This window comes from Pan troglodytes, chromosome 11 (assembly GCF_028858775.2).
Source record: "Pan troglodytes isolate AG18354 chromosome 11, NHGRI_mPanTro3-v2.0_pri, whole genome shotgun sequence".
In the NCBI taxonomy this organism is placed as follows: Eukaryota; Metazoa; Chordata; class Mammalia; order Primates; family Hominidae; genus Pan; species Pan troglodytes.
In genome coordinates, this window is record NC_072409.2 from 21930464 (window position 1) to 21947235 (window position 16772).

The 16772-nt window shown below is 43.1% G+C and overlaps 1 protein-coding gene and 1 long non-coding RNA gene across 6 annotated transcripts in view; one reads left to right on the forward strand and one right to left on the reverse strand.

Moving 5' to 3' along the window:
• The window catches only part of LOC104007994 (uncharacterized), a 65781-nt gene extending 62603 nt beyond the window's left edge, over nucleotides 1-3178 (reverse strand). Inside the window, exon 1 of the long non-coding RNA XR_010148575.1 lies at nucleotides 3091-3178. This is a non-coding gene — a long non-coding RNA (uncharacterized LOC104007994). The remainder of the gene's footprint in view (nucleotides 1-3090) is intronic.
• The window catches only part of ASTN2 (astrotactin 2), a 980365-nt gene that overhangs the window by 898303 nt on the left and 65290 nt on the right, over nucleotides 1-16772 (forward strand). The gene's annotated exons all lie outside the window — the stretch shown is intronic.

The following is a 16772-nucleotide window of genomic DNA, read 5'->3' on the forward strand; positions in this document are numbered from 1 at the left end:
CTGCCATTAACACAGACATTCACTTTCTAGTTCAGTAGAAAGTCTGGTTTGATTCTAATTGGACTCTGTTTTTCTCCTCCTGTGTGTCTTCAGACAAGTCACTTTCCCTTCTGTGCCTGTTTCTCCATCTGGAAAACAGGAGATTCACTTAATTGGTCTTTAAAGTCCTCAGCTCTGACTCTGAGGATGTCAGGTGACAATATTTCAACTCTGCATTTCAGGGGGACAAATTACGGAGAGCTTGGATATCTCTGGGTCCTAATCTCAAAACTGTTGCTCACTATTGGTGTAAGTTTGGAGACGCTCACTGATGTTGCGTCTCCATTTCTTCATCTTCAAAATGAGCATCACAATGCCAGCTTCACAGTATCTCTGTGAATGTTAAAGCGATTATGTATGTAGAGCACCAAGCACAGTGCCTGACTTATAGCAAGGAACCCAACACTTGGCCCATGCTGTGACACATGCCTTTTTCTATGCCATCTTCCTTAAACCAATCCCCAGAGTTTTTCTAGGCCTCAGAATTCTTTAAATAGATGAGTGAACTGAGGTCCAGAGAGGGCAGGTGAGTCACAAAGTAAAAAAGCAAGTCAGAGCACAGCCCACGTCCAAGCCCAGGTTCCTTTCCCCTCCAGGGAGCGGAAGAGTCAGTAAGTCGCTCCCTCCCCTGCAGGACTTGGCTATCCCCAGTTGGCAAATGGAAACCTCTGGGCAGTGAAGTAAGTCATCACTTTATAGAGCGGAAATTACTCTGAAAGGGTAATTGGACTTCTCCTGCCTGACTTTTTGGAGCGTTGGAGATGGCTACAGCAATCCCCTTCCTGCCCTCCTCCCACATTCTCTCTATTTATCAATCCCTTCCTCCTTTTGGCTGCTAGTGGCTGGTCTGCCTGCTCCCAGATGAGGGCCAGAGCTCTAGTTTTTTCATGGGACTCTAGCAAGGCCTATGTCTGGGTGGAGAACATGTGAAGTCACTCCTTCTTACTCCTCCATCTCTGGGGCTTCCCGCCTAAGAGGTAAAATCCCAAATAACACCCATTTCCCAGGGCATACTTGGAGGTGAAGGGGAGCAATAATAGGAAATACAAGTTGGTGAAATACAAAGAGCTTTGGATTTGAGTCTGGCAGCTCAGTTTGCTAGTCCCACTCCTGTTATCCACCAGCTGAAGGACTTTAGAAAATTTTCTTCACCTCCTTGAGCCTCAGTTTATTCACATATAAAGCGTGCATCAGAATGCCAGCCTTGCCAGCCTCTCAGAGTTTCATGAACAACTATGAGTTAAGTCATTCAGTAACCACTTATTGAACACCTACTACATACCGAACACTATTCCAGAAGCTGAGGAGAAGGCACTGAACAAGCTCCTATCATGGAGCTTATGTTCCCGGTACAGGGGGTTGGGAGGCAATGATGGTAAAGTAATAGATGTGCAATACAGAGTCAAAGTGTACTATGTGTTTGAAAGAAAAATAGGGTATGAGGATAGAGGTTGGGGGCATACCATTTTAGTTACAGTGATCAGGACAAACCTCTTTGAGGGTGTGATGTTTGAGCAGAGACCTGAAAGTGGGAGGAAGTGAACCATGTGGCTAGCTGAATGTAGACTGCTCCAGACTGAGGATGTAGCAATAGCAAAGCCCCTGGAGCATCCTCAGGAGCACCAAGGAGGGCACAGTCATTGAAGTGTAGTCAGCAAAGGGAGAGGGAAGGCGCTCTAGCTGGAGCAGTAGTGAGGCTTTGGATTGCCTAGGAGTTGATGGATATGAAAATACCAGGTACACGGTAAAGTTCTAGTGCAACATGAGTGCCCCCGACCCATCGCCACTTCTTCTTGTTTTGGGAATACATTTTATACATTAAGGAGAAGCACTGGGTCAGATATTTTACACATTGAATCCTTGAAACATTCTATTAAAATGGTAATACTTCTTATTCCTGTTTTACACAAGAGGATGCTAAAGGTAGGAAGCCCAGTTTTATTGGAATCCAAAGGTGGTTCTTTGCATATTGTGGCAGACTTCTGGTTTTGGTTTGGTTTTGCCTTGCTTTTCTTAAAAAATAAATTCTAATGACTACTTAGATCCATTTGCATTGATTGGGTATCCACTAAGGGAGAGGTGGAAACAGGGAGGCGAGCTGGGCACCAGGGAAAAGCTGAGCAGGAACCAACATTGTTTCCCCAGAGCAGAGACTCCCTGGATTCATGATCTAGATGGTTCCATTCATCAGTAGCCTCAAAGCGATTAAAGGAATGAGTAGACTATCAGATACTAAAAGCACACGAGATGAGAAGTCAGAGATATTGATGCCCCATATGCAAAGTAGGGTTCTCTGATGTGCTAGCATAGTTAGTAATTATTGAGAATGTAAAGCATTTCAGTCACTTTTAGAGGATGTGAAAGTGTGTCTGACCTTTACTCTTCCCTCATAATAGTCAGATCTCAGTTGTGCAATTTAACCAAGTGACCTTAGGCAAGTTAGTGGATCTCTCTGAATCTTGATATACTCATTTGTAAATTTGGGGAAATAAGCTAACTTGTGTTTTTTGTTGTTGTTGTTTTGGGTTTTTTTTTTTTTTTTTTTTTGAGACAGGATTTCACTTGGTCATCCAGGCTGGAGTGCAGTGGTACTATCTTGGCTCACTGCAGCCTTGACTTCCCAGGCTCAAGTGATCCTCCCACCTCAGCTTCCTGAGTAGCTGGAGCTACAGATGCACGATACAACACCCAGTTAATTTTTGTACTTTTGTAGAGATGAGGTCTTACTATGTCGCCCAGGCTGGCATATTGTTATTAAGCTGAAATGAGATGCAGTATATGAAATACTAGGCATAGTATCTAACATTGTGAATGCTTAAGTTATATCAATTGTCACTGTTATTCTGAATAATATTATTATTACTTGAGAGTGTAAGATAGAAATACAAGCAGTAGTTAGCAATATGAAACACTCTCACAGGGTTACTGTAAGTATCAGAAAAGATTAAGAGCTTAATAAACACTAGTTATTATTATTATCTCAATGTACTTTAAGTAAAATGGGTTTTCTTCTTAGACCTCAGAAAGTAGGTGCTGTCTCTCCCATCTTACCTTCCCTTCTTTCTTTCTTTCTCCCTTACCGTCCTCTTTGCCCTCACCTTGGTTGGGCCCCCATCCTGGCGATGTCAGATGCAGTCGCACAGGTTTTGCTGCGCACAATGCTACCACATTCCAAAGCTCACCATTCCAATTGTAGACATCATAAACATGTATTAATCATTGATCAAGTGTCTTGTTCTAACAAATCAGAATATTGGAACAAGGGAGGGAAGTATCTTAAGAAATACATGATTTTTATTTTTCTATTGTTTTTCCAATTTGCACAGAGGCACCCTATAGGCTAGCAGTAATAGTCTGAGCTTTAGTTTTCCTGTCTGTACAATGAAGCCCTGAAACAGATGATGCCTCAGGATCCCCATGGTTTTGGGTCCTTGCAGGTCCAGAAGTGGGCACTGCACTACCCAAGTTCATGAAGTCAGCTTTGGGACTATGGAGAGCAGAACTGTGATACGGACTGTGATGCCTTAGAGACCTGTGGGTTCTTGGTCTCTCTACCTTAACCACAGGTACCTGTAAACTGGGGATGATAATCCTAAACTGCCTACCTCACAGGATTATCGTGAGGATTAAATGAGGAAAGAGAGTGCTTTGTAAGCCCTAATGAGCTGCACAAATTGGAAAGATTACTTACACCACACGAACACACTCATATATTCATATATATTAAGTATGTATGTGTGTTTATATATGTTACATTGCAGTATGTATGTGTGCATGTGTGTATATATAGTATATGTGTGTGTGTGTGTGTGTGTGTGTGTGTGTATTATGTAAAGCTGTGAACTCATAGGGTTAGGTATGAATTAGAAGCTTGTAAAACATGTTTACTCATTCAGTGTAACCCAAGGCAGTTATTAAACAGTAGGAAAAACTGACCAGCTAAATTTTCCAAGCTTAAAAACCCTTTTATAGTTTTCATTGTGGATTGAAGGGTGACCTTGTTTCCTTTTCTTTATTTCAAGGAAAATTTTAACATAAATGAGGAAGCAAGGGAGTCATTTTAATAGAGTGAAAACCTCTATATGCGGGTGGGAGGGATAGATGAGGGGAGCTGAATGGAAATGCCAGTCACCCTCTCACTCTCCCCCACTCCTCCTCCCAGATCATCTGCCCCCAGTAGCGGTGAGACCAGAAGTAAAGCTGCCCTGGTCACTCAAGGGCATCCATCTCCAGAAGATGCCCTTCTAGCTGGTCCTGCCGTGCCCTTCCTTCCTTCCTTCCTCCCTCCCTCCTTCTTCCTTTTTCCTTCCTTTCTCCTTTCTTCTTTCCTTACTTCCTTCCCTTCTTTCCTTTCTCCTTCCTTTTTTCTTTTCTTCCATCTTCCTTCCCTTCCTCCCTCCTTCCTTCCTTTCTTCCTTCCCTTCTTCTTTCCTTCCTCCTTTTTTCTTTCCTTTCATCTTCCTTCCTTCCCTCTCTCCCTCCCTCTCTCCTTCCTTCCCTTCTTTTCTTCCTCCTTCCTTTTTTTCTTTCCTTCCATCTTTCTTCCCTCCCTCCCTCCTTTCCTCCTTCCTTCCCTTCTTCTTTCCTTCCTCTCTTTTTTCTTTCCTTTCATCTTCCTTCCTTCCCTCTCTCCCTCCCTCCTTCCTTCTCGTCTTCTTTTCTACCTCCTTCCTTTTTTCTTTCCTTCCATCTTTCTTCCTTCCTTCCTTCTCTCCTTCCTTCCCTTATTCCTTCCTTCCTTCCTTCCTTCTTCCCTTTCTTCCTTCTGTTTTTCTTGTTTGCCTTGGTCTTGGTCTTTCTGACCCCAATTTTCTCTGTTTCTCTCTCTCTCTCTCCTCACCAACTCCTGTCTATGTCTCTCTATTTCTATCTCTGTCTTTCTAGGTCTCTGACCTTCTATCCACTTCTCTCTGATTGTCTTTTTTCTGCATTTTTATTTCTGGTTCTCTGTCTCTGGCCCTATGTGTTCTTATCTATGTCTCTCTCTTTCTCTCTCCATTTCTCCTCTGTCTCTCACTGTGGCTCTCAGTTTCTGCTTCAGTCTTTCTGAGTATTTTCTGGCTGTAGTTCTCTCTTGGTCTCTTTCTCTATTTCTCTCTCTCCTCTCTCTGTGTGTGAGTGTGTGTCTTTGTGTCTGTGTGTTGTGTGTCTCTCTCTGTGTGTCTCTATGTCTCTCTGCCTCTCTGTCCCTGTCTCTCTGTCTCTCTCTCTCTCACATACATGCATGCATACACATACACACACACACACATTTGGAAATCTACCTCTCTCTGCCACCTCCCAGGTCCCACCTCCTTCTCAATGATTCACCTCAGCCTGGTTAAATGGTGTTGCTTGCATGACCAGAAAACCTGACTCATCTTTGCTTGGGCCTTCTCCCCACCCTTCTGGAGGCCTGTTTGCCTCCAGGGATGGAGTGGGGAGGGGGATATGCTTTTTGTGTGTGCGTGCAAGTGCGAGTGTGGAGGAGAACTGAGTTTGGGGAATGGGATGGGCTCAGGACCTCATTCAATCCCACTGGTGCTGTTTTTTTTTATTATTATTATACTTTAAGTTTTAGGGTACGCGTGCACAATGTGCAGGTTAGTTACATATGTATACATGTGACGTGCTGGTGCGCTGCACCCACTAACTCATCATCTAGCATTAGGTATATCTCCCAGTGCTATCCCTCCCCCCTGCCCCCACACCACAACAGTCCCCAGAGTGTGATGTTCCCCTTCCTGTGTCCATGTGTTCTCATTGTTCAATTCCCACCTATGACAACAGGTGCTGGAGAGGATGTGGAGAAATAGGAACACTTTTACACTGTTGGTGGGACTGTAAACTAGTTCAACCATTCTGGAAGTCAGTGTGGCGATTCCTCAGGGATCTAGAACTAGAAATACCATTTGACCCAGCCATCCCATTACTGGGTATATACCCAAAGGACTATAAATCATGCTGTTATAAAGACACATGCACACGTATGTTTGTTGCGGCACTATTCACCATAGCAAAGACTTGGAACCAAGCCAAATGTCCAACAATGATAGACTGGATTAAGAAAATGTGGCACATATACACCATGGAATACTATGCAGGCATAAAAAGGATGAGTTCATGTCCTTTGTAGGGACATGGATGAAATTGGAAATCATCATTCTCAGTAAACTATCGCAAGAACAAAAAACCAAACACCCCACTGGTGCTTTTGGGTTCCCAGAGATTGCCTTTGGGGAGTCCTGGTCAGACTTGGGTTTGGAGCTTGGGTTCTTCTCCTACCCTAGGGGAGAAGAAGAAAGACAAATAGTCTCCCTTATCTACTGAAGATATCCCAGCTATTAGTTAATGGCAGGCTTTGAGGTGTATATTTAGAAAAGGGAGGGAAGTTTGGGCATTCAGCTGTTTTTAATCTTGGGACACATAGTTTGTGCAGTTCTGGTTTGGGAGGATCAAAAAGTGCTAAATACATGAGGATAATTCACTTTCCCTAGTTTGTTGAGTTTTTCCTTTCTGCTTACGCCACACAAAGTGTTTCATGAAGTGGTATTTTTTAAAATAACAGTGATAATAGCAAAGCTTCTGTTTATTATTTACCATATACAAGGCAATGTGCTAGGTGCTTCCCATACACTATCTAAATTAATTCTTATTTGAGTTCATTGATTCCCTAGAGATAGATATTTTCACATTCATTTTACAGATGTGGAAAATGAGGCTTAAAAAGATGACGTCACTTGCTTAGAATCATTTAGCAAAGCCAGAATTCAAACCCAGGGCTGAGCACAATATTGTCTGTTCTGCTGCTTTTCCCTCTCAAAGGAGATTTGATATCAGCATCTTAGTGAATTGAATTGCCTAACATGTTTGGAGGGACACAGTAAGGGCGGGTTCCTTGTTAGCCACTGCAGGGGGTGGCTGTAAGCCTGTATTAGTCATGGCTCAGCTCACAGCCTGGATGAGAAGACAAGAGCACAAGCTATAGCTACAGCAGCACGGGATCAGGGGTTAGAAATGTGTGATCTGGTTCCAGTACCTCTTCAGCTACCCACATTCCTTTCCGGAGATTCACCTTCCCCTAAATGGAAATTTTCACTTCCATTGTGCTGTGCCCAGCTCATCATGCACTTGTGAAGCTTAAATTTAATGAGGTGATGGAGGCATACATTGTAAACTAAAAAGGGTTTTACAAAAGGAGAGGGCAATGGAAAGAGAAGAGCAATCCTCACTGCACAGAGATAGTAGAGTCAAAGGGTTAATGGGTAACCAGTATGGGTGGCTGAGGTGCTGTAGCAAAGGGTGAGGCTGGGCAGAAACTCCAGGGTTTGTCAGGCATCAATAAGCAATCATATCAATTAGGGAGATTTCCTGGGGTGTGGTGTCTGGCAGATAGATAAAGTGATAGAGAAATATAGAGGAAAATAAACAGGAGTTAGGTGAGTTGCAAGACTGAATCAGGTAAAGGCTGGTGGAGAACTTGATGAGCATTCTTTTTATTATGGTCATGTGCTTTGGTGGATGAGGAGATGAACTTATTCGTACAGAATCTCATAAGAAGGTAGGGGCACTGACCAGTCCCCTGAATCTCTACTCAGTACTCTTTTACATAAGACCCAGTGGCCTCATGGGATTGCTGTTTCCAACACAACTCCAAGGTTGATGCATAATGAGGTCCTAGCATCCCCCCAATCTTCCACCCCATGGGCTTTCTTCCAGCAGGTAAAGGAAGCCATGCTTGTTCATTGACTCACTTGTTCTGCATAAGCCTAGGCACTAGGGCTCAGGTGGTGACTAAGACAGGCCAGGTACCTTACCATAATCCTCCCAGTGCATGAGGGGAGGAAGACAACTACATATGTAATTACAGGACAATGAGTTATGGACTATAATAGAGAGGGACACAGGGAGCTGTGGGAACTTAGTTGAGGGGCCCTAAACTTTGCCAGGCGAAGGCAAAGAGTGACCAAGAAGAGCTTTTTGAAAGACATTGGGTATGAGCAAAAACTTAAGGGATGAACATTAGTTGTCCACACATGTTTACAAAACCTTGACTGAGTCATGAGTACCTCTCCGGCATCATCCCTGCCTTGATTCATTCAATCGACCTTTAATGAATAGCTACTGTGCCCCCCACACTCTGCTAGACACTGGGGAAATCATGAACAACATGGACAAGGCTTCTAAACTCATGAATTAATATTTTAGTAATAAAAAGCAAATAAAGAGGTAAATAAAGTGACCAACACAGTAACTACAAATTATCACTAGTGCTTAGAATGAATTCAAGAGTTCTCTGGTGGGGCATAACTGAGAGTGGGCAGTTTGGATTTGCATTAGTCGGGGTGGTGCAGAGGATTCTAAAGGGATGGAACTTCAGCTGAGATGACGGAACAGAAGCAGCCAGCTCTTTAGAGAACTAGGGAAGAGTTATGGAAGCTCTAATCTCAGGACTACATTTTCCTGCAGCATAGCATCCTCATACCCCAACTTTTTTCTTCGTGTGTGAAGTGAGTTAGTGTATTGGCATTCAAATTCTGCTTTGTTTAAGATGGCTATGTTTCCAGGTTATTAAAGATCCTTCACTATCACATTTTTTGTGCCCTGCTATGTCCTTGGAGCTGAACATTGGCACATGTATCAGAAGTACTGACCTGGCATTTTTATTACCTTACCTGGCACTGTGTGAATTTTCCTTAGCAACATCTACTGACATATACATCATGTTTTGCAGATTATAAATCCTTTAATGGATTTAATGTACTCTTCTTCACTTTCTTGTAGAGTAGATACTGACATCCTCTTTTTTTTTTTTTTTTTTTTTTTTTGAGGTAGGGTCTCACTCTATTGCCCAGGCTGGAGTGCAGTGGCACAGTCACAGCTCACTGCAACCTTGATCTCCTGGGCTTAAGTGATCCTTCCACTTCAGCCTCTCATATAGCTAGGGCTACAGACACATGCCACCACACCTGGCTGTTTTTTGTTTTTTGTTTTTTGTTTTAGAGATGGGGTCTTGCTATGCTGTCCAAGCTGATCTTGACCTCCTGGTCCCAAGTGATCCTCCTGCCTTAGCCTCCCCAAGAACTGGGATTACAGGCATGGGGCACTCACTGTGCCTGGCCCTGATATCCTTATTTTAGAGACAAGGAGACTGAAGTTCACAGAGACAGAGCAATTAAGAAGTGCCTGTTGTGGTGGAAAAACAACAGGCTTTGGAATTGGATCAACCTGGGTTCAAGTTCTAGCTTTGCTGGGTAGTAGCTGTGTGTTTGGAAGGCTTGCCTTAACTCTCTGAGCCTCTCTTTTCTTCTTCACAAAATAAGAATCATAACTTCAACCCTGCCAGATACTATGCTTTTTCATCACATTTGTGGACAGAGGGGCTCCTAGGGCCCACCGTCAGCAACCTCGTGGTTTTTGCCTTTTTGTACAGAGAGGGAGATGTTGAATGAAGTGTTTGGCCCAGAGAAAGTTGGAAGTATTAGGGGAACTGAGAATCTGATAGGAAGCACATTGTACAGTTGGTTCTTTCCACTTTACAATGATATAACATTTGGGAATGGAATTTTAAAAAGGAAAAAAGTAAAAGAAAACCCTCCATGGATGAGTGCTTCAAAGGCAGTGAACTCACACTGTGGTCCTTAAAGAGTGATGGTGGGGGAGGAGAACTTGGCCTTCCTTCATCCCTCCCCCTTCTCCCCAGCCTGGTCCCCAAATCAGCTTTCCCCACACATGTTAGCAATACCCGCTGCAGCCAAATGCATTAGCATCATTTGTCCTCGAGACAGTGGGGATGACGAGGGCTTTTATGGCTCTAATTAATCCAGCAGTAGAAAAAGGAAGGCTTTATAAGCCAAGTGCATATTAATGTTGAGGTTAATACTATTAAATTCAGTATTAATCATAAGTTGCAGGACTCCTTGGTTGGCTGCACGTAAAAGCAGTCCTTGCCGTTCTCCCTTGCAAAACTGTGAGCATCACAGGGAAGAGGTTTTGTTCCTGTGGTTCAGAGCTGTGACCACAGTTGTAGTCCTTTCCCTGGCGCCTAGAGGGTGTTCGATAACTGCTTGTGAACTCTTTGAACAGTGAGGCTAACAAGTTTGTCCTAGACCTCAAGAAGGAAGACAAGTCAGTTGCTCTTTTTACAAACTCCTTAAAGGCAGAGACTGTATCTTTATAGCAGATGCCTCTGGGGCCATGCCATATCCTCTTGGCCCATGGCTATTTCAGCTGCAGCTGTGGTGAGCAGCTCTGTGCACACTCAGGCTCACTTTGTGCTGCCAGTGACCTCAGATGCACACTTGCACTTTCTGCCCCACAGCCTTATGAGAGATTGAAGGAGCTCCCTAGGCCGGTGTGCAAGTACAACTTTAAAAAAGTGTGGGGAAATAACACTCCTGGGTGAAGGACTTGACATGGTTTGGCTGTGTCCCCAACCAAATCTCATCTTGAATTATAGTTCCCATAATCCCCATGTGTTATGGGAGGGACCCTAGTGGGAGGTAATTGAATCATGGGGGCAGGTTTTACCTGTGCTGTTCTCATGATAGTGAATAATTCTCAGGAGATCTGATGGTTTTATAAAGGACAGTTCCCCTGCACAAGCTCTCTTGCCTGCCACCACGTAAGACGTGCCTTTGCTCCTCCTTTGCCCACCATGATGTTGAGGCCTCCCCAGCCATGTGGAACTGTGAGTTCATTAAACCTCTTTTTCTTATAAATTACCCAGTCTCAGATATGTCTTTAATTGCAGCATGAGAATAGACTAAAACAGGACTCAACCAATGGGAATCAGGAATTGGTAGATAAGTGCCCCATCTCCCCGACTTCCAGCCAAACAGTTCTGGGGGGTATGTTGTTCCCTCCTGAAAAGGGTCTTGCAGAATTAGGTCCCATCATGTACAGTAGCAAACTTGAAGATATACCTTTATATTGACTTTTTCTCTTCCCTGTCTTACTCTGCCCTTTACCCCATACCTGCTCCCTGGAATCACCTCCCAAATATACCTTCTGCACCCAAGCCATTGTTCTTAAGCTCTGCTTTCCAGGGAATTCAAACGAAAGTGTTCTTTATGCTTGTGCTCCCAGCCATCAGCTCAGTTTGAAGCACACAACAGATACATTCACTCACTATATAAATATTTGTGGAAAACCTACTGTGTACAGACACCATTCTAAGTGAACAAATTCTCTTACTCACAGGGTTTACAGCAGGGGATACAGGCAATATATCAATCCATCAATATATGAGAGACAGTGATAAATTTTGTAAAGATAAATGGGTTAAGAGGGTAAAGGGTGATAGTGGATGCTCCTGTAGACCGAGTGGCCACAGAAGGCCTTTCTGAGCAAGTGACATTTGAGCAAGGATTTGGGAAAGGAGAGGGAGTAAGCCATACAATGACAAGGGGAAGAAGGCTCCATGGAAACCACAGGTGCAAAAGCCCTGTGGTGGGAGTATGTTTGGCATGTTAGAGGAAGAGGAAGAATGTCTGCATGGCTGGAATGCATGAGTGAGGAAAGGAGCCCAGGAAGTGAGGAAGAAGGGGCCCGAGGAAGCAGGACACTGGAGATACCCCGTGAATTCTTGTTAATTAGTAGTCTTTGTATTCCTCACCCTAGGCAGCGTTTTATGATAGGAAAGGCTCGGGTTTTGGAGTCTGACAGCTTTGAATCTGAATTCCAGCCTTCTTATTTAGATGGAGTATGACTTTGGACTACTTGATTTAGATCTGTGAGCATTATTTTTTCATTTATAAAATGGCAATCATAAAACATACCTCATAGGATTTGTATTTGAGAGGACTCCTGATTGCAAGGAACAGAAAACAAATGGAAAGTTGCAAAAATGCAAAAATACTAACTCATGTATCTGAATTACCCAAGGGTAGATCTAGGCCTCAGACACAACTGGGTCCAGGGCTTCAAATAATGTCATCAGAACTTGGTTGGTGTCTGTACCTGGAGTTAGTCTGACTGATTAAGCCTAGGTCACTTGTCTTTTTGACCTTTGACATGAAATGGCTGGCCATCGATCACATGCCAGTCTCTGAAGGATAAAAGGGGCCTTAGCTCTACCTAAATTGTTTAGACTGAGATTGGGGGAGAGCTGGTTCCCCAAAGGAAAACTCAGGTGCTGTTGGTAGAAAGAGGCATGCCTTTATAGCCAGTCAAACCAACAGGTGTCCACTAGAGGGCAGGCATGAGGATGAGCCCGAAGTCTCAGCACGATGCCTGGCACACAGAAACTCTCAGTAGGTATTTGCTAGATCACTATTCCCTTTTTTTGGAGCCCTTATCTTTACGTCATTTCCTCCTTTCCTGTATTATTTGTGTCCTATTTACTCCTGAAAGGTTACGCAGGAGGCAGCCTGGCTATCCCAAGAGAGAGTTCTAATGCCAGGTGCTGATGTCGAGTAAATAGGAGCAGATCCAGGCTTCAACCACTGAAGTTCAGTTTCACAGGCTTCAGTAAATAGCTTCATCATCAGCCCTATGCTGGACACCAGTAACACAAGGGTGACTGAAACAGAATTCCCACCCCAGACATCTCGCAGTCTGGAGGGAAATGTGCAGTAGGAAAGGCACAGACTTTGGGTGCTGAATGTCCTGACTTCAGCCTTTACTCTGACATTCCTAGGTAGATTTTTGTGAGAAAGTTATTTACAGATGAAACTGTTTCCTCATCTGCAAAAGCACAATTCACTGAATTCATTAGGTTTTATCGAATTTTAAGCAAGATGGATTGTTTTGAATATTTAACCAAGACAATATAAGTAAAAATGTCTAGCGTTGTTGATGCCATGTAATAAAAGCCAAATAACATTTTTATTTCCCTCTTTTTGCTTCCTTTCTTTCTTTGTTTCTTATTTCATTCATTCCTTCCATCCAAAATGTCTTCTTTTTGCAAAAAAACAGGAAGGTTTTAGGGAGTTAGATATGATGTAATGCACCTAAAAGCAACTGAGCATGATAACTAAAAATTTTGCCATCAGACAAATTATTCAGACCTGAGGGAGCAGGGGTGAGGGGGGCACTAACATTTGTAAGCTATTCATGTATCAGACATATTATAAATATTCTCTTACTCAATCCTCACCTGACTCTCTGAAATTGATAGGATCATCTTTTCAGATGAAGAAGCAGTCTCTGAGAGTTTAATCATCCATCTCTACATAATATAGTTCATAAGTGGTAGGTCTGGCTTCAAAACTAGGTGTCATCTGCTCCCCAAAACCCACTCTCTTTCTACTACCTCCTACTGCCATTACAATAAAGGTGAGGATCTCTACACACTGCTTCTTCAGATTTAAAATAACACCATGTTTGAGAAGAAACAAACCAACTGCAGCTGATAGGTGTGAGGCCCTTAAAGATGCATTTTGTCCCTGACAAGTTCTCATAATGAATTTCTACAGTTGCCCAAGTAAAGGAAATGCAGAGAGAGCTGTGCTTCTCCCTGGGCACCATGACAAAGAGCATCTGCAGGTTAGAGAGGCCAGGCCCAGAGTGACGACTCCTAAATCCTCTTGGTGTTTCCCGAAAAGAGTGTGGAGCCCTGAGCTGGGGACCTTTCTCCTCACCTGGGCTAAAAAACTTGCCGTCCCCACCCCCACATCCCCCCACTCCCACTGCTCCTTCCATTCTGGAATTTCTTTTCTGCTTTTCTCCCAACCTGTTTTCAATTTGCTCATGTGGCCGGCTTTGACGGTGACCTCAACTCATTCAGAAGCAAGAGGGTGAGGGGAGAAAGAGAGAGAGAGGGGAAACAAGGAGGAGGATTGAGGGACTGCTGAAAGGAGAGGGAGAGGGAATTGAGGAATAGGGGGTGGGGCCTCTAGAAAAATTGATCCATGCTTTGTTGGGTTGATTCTGAAGCTGCAGCAGAATCATGATTAACATTTTCTGCGGAAGGTAATGAGAGCAAGGCTAGAGTCTGAGTGGATAAAGAAATGTGTGGGGGTCTGGCCCCAGCCCACTCGGGTTACAGCCCCAGAAGAGCTGTAATGGGGAACAGGCACATTCCTGTACAGCGACTCCCAACTCCCTATCTGTTTTCAAGGAAAGAAAAACAGGAAAAGAATGTTAGAGACTTGGACGAACTTGGGCGAGGCAGAAGCAGCAGCCTGGGTTCTAGGAGGGTTCTACCATAAGCCCCTAACAAGGTACCAGGGAGGACGGAGCAGAGGCCTCCCAGGTAGAGTGGCCTAGTGAAAGGTGCATGGGGCTCAGATGCAAGACAGTGGGGCTTGATTCTGGATTCTGCCCCTGAGTAGCTGCAAATCCTTGAATTAAGGTGTAGCATTCCCAAGCCTCTGTATTTCTATCAGAGAATACAGCACAGTTCTGGAATTCAAACACTTTAAGCAATAAAACTTTAAAACCAACTTTTATAAACAGTTTTGTAAAAAACTAAGTAAAAACTTGGACCGCTAGTATATAAAATAGATCAAACTAGAGTTGATCTAGTTGAAGGTTAGTGTGAGTATATGGAAGACTGGCCCCAATCTCTCTCCTGTTAGTGTTCATCCTTGCCCCTGGAGTTCTCTATGTTATAATCTGCAAACCACTGTTAAAATATATGACATATTAGAAACGTACTAAACTCCTATCTCTTGGAGACTTTGTGTCTTTCTCAGAAATTCCAGGCTTAAGAAGATGGCAAGGTGGAACCATGTACCTAGCACAGTGTCTGGTGCGTAGTAATTGCCCAGGGACTGTATATCACATTCATGTTGAATAAAGTGGTCAGAAATTGGGGAGGAAGGGCTCCTGTGTTAGCTTTGAGAGATTTTAAATTCTCAGTGATTTTATCTCATAAGTTGGCTGGTACAAGTTATCTCCGAGACTCCAGGAGTCAAGACACCAAGTTTTTGTTCCAAATCTCCTCCTGTTGAGTGTATGGGCATGGACCTGTCACTGTCCTTCTCTGATCTTCAGTTTTGTCACCTGTAAAAAGAGAAGCTTGGATAAAAAGATATCTTTAAGAGTCCTTATCTCTACTCTGTTATGTTGAAAACAAGAATAAGAAAAACAAGGCTCTCACAGTGGCTCATGCCTGTAATCCCAGCACTTTGGGAGGCTGAAGCAGGCAGATCACCTGAGGTCAGGAGTTCAAGACCAGAATGGCCAACATGGTGAAACCCTGTCTCTACTAAAAATACAAAAATTAGCCAGGCATGGTGGTGGGCACCTATAATCCCAGCTACTCGGGAGGCTGAGGCAGGAGAATTGCTTGAACCCGGGAGGTGGAAGTTGCAGTGAGCTGAGATCATGCCACTGCACTCCAGCCTGGGCAATAGAGAAAGACTCTTTCTCAAAAAAAAAAAAAAAAAAAGAGAAAAAAAAAGAGAAAAACAAAAACAGTGGTAGTTGATACACATTTTAAGCTCTTACTGTGTTCCAGTATACAGTATTTTATATGATGTTTGCAACTGTCTAAGTTAGATACTATTATTCTCCTCGTTTTACATATAAGAATATAGATGTACAGAGTTAAGGAGCTTGTCCAAGACAAGCAGTAAGTGGAGTACTAGGATTTAATCTTAGGCAGAGTAAACTTAAAGCCCAGGCTCTTAACCACTGCTCTGTATATTATTGCTCATTCAATTGTATGGTTGCCAGATGCAGAGTATGTTATGTTGTGGAACTACAATACATGTGTTGAATTGCATTGATTTTCATTTGTGCATAGAGAAGCCCCCATGCCTTTCTTAGTACCCCCTCCACTGGGTGAGGAAGAACACTGGGGGATTACTTCATTCACCTGTCTTCATCTAAATTGCATTTAAACCTTCTGAAATCCAGTGCCAAAAAAAGCAATCTTACAGTTTACTTTATAGGTTTGTTCTTGTATTTAACAACCCTTCCTGTTGTCAGATTACAAGCTGTAGAAGGTCAGGGACCATTTCTTTTATTGTCTCATTCCTCAAGCTAAGAGTGTGGCGGGAATTCAATTGCAAATTGAATAGCATTGAGAAACCTCCCTTTCTAATGCTATCATTTTCAAACTTTCTCTAGGAGGCAGCATAGTATAAAAGAAAAGGTATGTCTTTGGAACTGAAAAAATAGGGGTTCTAATCTCAGCTATCTTCCTTTTTAACTGCAACATTAACCTCAGCTTTACCATGGGGAAGATAAAATCTAACTTGTTAGATTGCTGTGAGGATTAAATGGAAAAAAGAAAAATATGTACTAGATGTCAGTTGCCTTCCTTTTAACTTTCTCATTTGAAGATGATTATATTCATACAGTTGTGAATAGAACTGGGCACTAAATATCCTTATAATGATCTTGGTATGACTAGTTCTACTGCATATACTGCAGGTGAGCCAGTTCCTTCACTTGAATTAAACCTGCAAACCTTAGAATTTTTCAGAACATAGAATCATGCCAGTCTTACTGACCTGACATGTTTATGGGGCTTGTATCCATGGTCCCAATTATTCTGAAATTCATGGAACTATCTGGAAAGCTATTCCCATTTGAAAATGAATATCAGCCATCTTTTCATCTCAAGACAGGTAATTAACACAGGCCACAAACATACTGAGTTCCTTCATTGATATGGTTTGGCTGTACCCTCACCCAAATCTCATCTTGAATTGTAGTTCCCATAATCCCCATGTGTCCTGGGAGGGACCTCGAGGGAGTTGATTAGATTATGGGGGTGGTTACCCCATGCTGTTCTCGTGATAGTAAGTGAGCTCTCATGAGATCTGATGATTTTATAAGGGGCTATTTCCCCCTTCCCT